The sequence below is a fragment of the Crocodylus porosus genome, unplaced genomic scaffold, assembly GCF_001723895.1.
Source record: "Crocodylus porosus isolate Cpor-Errol unplaced genomic scaffold, CroPor_comp1, whole genome shotgun sequence".
Lineage (NCBI taxonomy): Eukaryota > Metazoa > Chordata > Crocodylia > Crocodylidae > Crocodylus > Crocodylus porosus.
The window spans coordinates 2816682-2819550 of NW_017728929.1; positions in this window are offsets into that span (position 1 = coordinate 2816682).

Below are 2869 nucleotides of genomic sequence, written 5' to 3' on the forward strand. Positions count from 1 at the left end.
GTCAAGCAGCGCTTTGCCTCTCATTGGCCCATAGACTTCTTGAGTCAGGTAGAGGTCATCCACGCACGAGAGAAAGCTTTGCGCCCGCTCAGATTTAGCTGAGTGATCTTCCCACAAGATGTCCGGGTAATTGAAGTCACCCATGACAACCAAGGGCAATCGGGTTGGTCAGACATGACTTGCCCTTGGTGAATCCATGCTGACTATTCCTAATCACCATTTTTTTCCTTCAACTGCTTAGAAATGGATGCCTTGAGGATCTGCTCCATGATTTTTTCCAGCAACTGAGATGCTTCTGTCTGGTCTGTAATCCCTGAATCCTCCTTTTTCCCTTTCTGAAATATGGGAACTATGTTTGCCCTTTTCCCATCACTTGGGACCTCTCCTGATCACCATGAGCTTTCAAAGATGATGACCAATGGCTCTGCAAACACATCAGCCAACTCCCTCAGAGCCCTCGGGTGCATCCCATGTGGCCCCATAGACTTGTACATGTCCAGCTTTTCTAAATAGTCCCTAACCTGTTTTTTCACCACTGAGGGCTACTTCCTCCCCAAACTCTGCTATCCGGTGCAGTAGTCTGGGAGCTGACCTTGCCTGTGAAGACTGAGGCAAATAAGGCATTGAGCAGTTAAGCCTTTTCTGCATCTTCTGTCACAAGGTTACTTCCCCCATTCAGTCAGAAACTCACACTTTCCCTGATCTTCCTATCAGCATACTTGTAGAAACCCTTCTTGTTACCCTTTACATCTCTTGCTAGCTGCAACTCCATTGCACTTTGACTTTCTTAGCTTCATCTCTGAATGCCTGAGCTATGGTTTTATATTCTTCCCTAGTTGTTTGTCCAGGTTTTCACTTCTTATAAGCATACTTTTTGTGATTTAGTTTAATGAAGAGTTCCATGTTAAGCCATGCTGGTTTCTGCCATTCATGCTAGTCTTCCTATGCATTGGGATGGTTTATTTCTGCACTCTCAGGTAAGGCTTCTTTAAAGTGCTGAGTGGGAAAGGTCTTCCTGGCTTCTACTCTACTCTGAACAATGTCAGTGTTAAGATGGCTTTCTCGTTTGTATTAATATTGGAAATAGCCATAAAAGGAGTAAATCCCCAAACACAGAAGTTCCTTTTAGTTGTACTTAATCTGATTTTCATGAGCACTGTCTCCCCTCTCCTTCCTCACCCCCATCACAAGGTAGAGCAGATCCAGTCTGCAATGAATTCCCAGTGACCCTCACAAGGTTAATGGTATTACCACTTCCTTTTTAATAGCATTTTTTCGATCGGGATGCTGATTCTGGAAGGAAGTGTCCAAGGTCACAATCTGGCTTGGCATAGAAGTATAAATAAAACTTGGGTCCCATAAGCCTCAGTTCAGTGCCCTATCCATTGTGTCCCCTCTATAATTCAAATAGAGAACTAACTTGCTATTGACTCACTGATTAAACATGCTGCTACTCCTCTCAAATATATTTGAATTCAGGAGCTAAATGTTGTGTTCACTCAGTAGTCCTTGTCTTACTTACTACCCATTTTTTTGTCTGGAGAACTGAGCCTTGGTTCCTTTTTTTCTGGATGCTTATGATCTCTTTCAAAAAGCACTGATTTAAGTAAGTTTTTCCCTGTTATGGGAGTGCTTTTGGTCTGCTGGAGAGAGCCCTTGTGCCAAACAGATGTTTTCTCAGCAAGATACCATGTTGTGCACCTGCAGCAGTCTGACAGCACCTTCAACAGCATACAAAAGTATTGCAGGTCTTCACAAAAAAAACCCAGGCTACATGAAAAATGTGGAGATAGGTTTTCTGGTCTCCGCAGAGTTGCTGTTTGTGCTCATCACGAAAACACCATGCAATTTCTAATGCGTGGTATGCTGTGCTCAAAAATAGCAGGGTTGCTGTAGTTCAGGAATAAGGTGCATTGGCAGGATACACCACTGTGAGGAGGTATGCAGTACACCTGCCTGTGCTATAAGTACGATTTCCTAAGTGTGGTTTTTTCTCCCTTTCTTGAGCTTGCCATTAACTCCTACATTAATCAAGAAACAGCATTTGTGATCTAAATTCATTATCGCTGGTGGTGCTTAAAATTTTTTGCTTGGATTTTAAGGAATATTTTTCACTGTAGGTGGCATGCCCTAGGTCTATTTTTGTTTTATTTTCACACAACAATTGGCAGCTGTAACAAATGGAAGCCAATTCCCACCCCACCCATAACCTTCCCTCCTCCTCCTCCACCTCCAAGTATTATCCCTAGCTTTACGGCAATCATGGAAAGACCAAAACAATTTCCCCCATCTCTTTCTGCAGCCTGTGTATTTCTCTGGCACATCAAACTAATCAGAACCACAGCCCCATTTACACCAGAGCATATCCCAGCATCTTTACACTCAATTGGCATGGACCCAAGAGAGCTGTTTCTCCATTCTTTAGCTAGAATTGTAAATTGACCTTGCATAATAAATTGGAGCAAAAGCCAGATCCTCCATCACCACAGCACCTTGTGCCATTCACAGAACAGCGAGGAACTGGCAGATTCAGTCTACTGAGAATTCCCCTGTGTCAAGGCAATACCACACCCTGTCCACACTGTTCTTGGGATAGGAACTGCTGGTGAGGGAAAAGATATTTGGCTGACATACCACTTCAATTTGGCTGTATGGTTGTCAAAGTGCCTTCTTGGGACCTGAGGTTCCTTGGACCATTGAGAGGCTCTAATGTATGTCAAGAATTTATGGCACTATTGGCTTCAATCCATCTTTTCCCTGCCAAAGGCTATGCCTAATATATTTAACTTCAGCTGAGTATAAGGACCTGCATTTTTCCCCCCTGCCCATGCCAACTTTGGCCAAAAATCTCCTTTACATTGCTCAACCC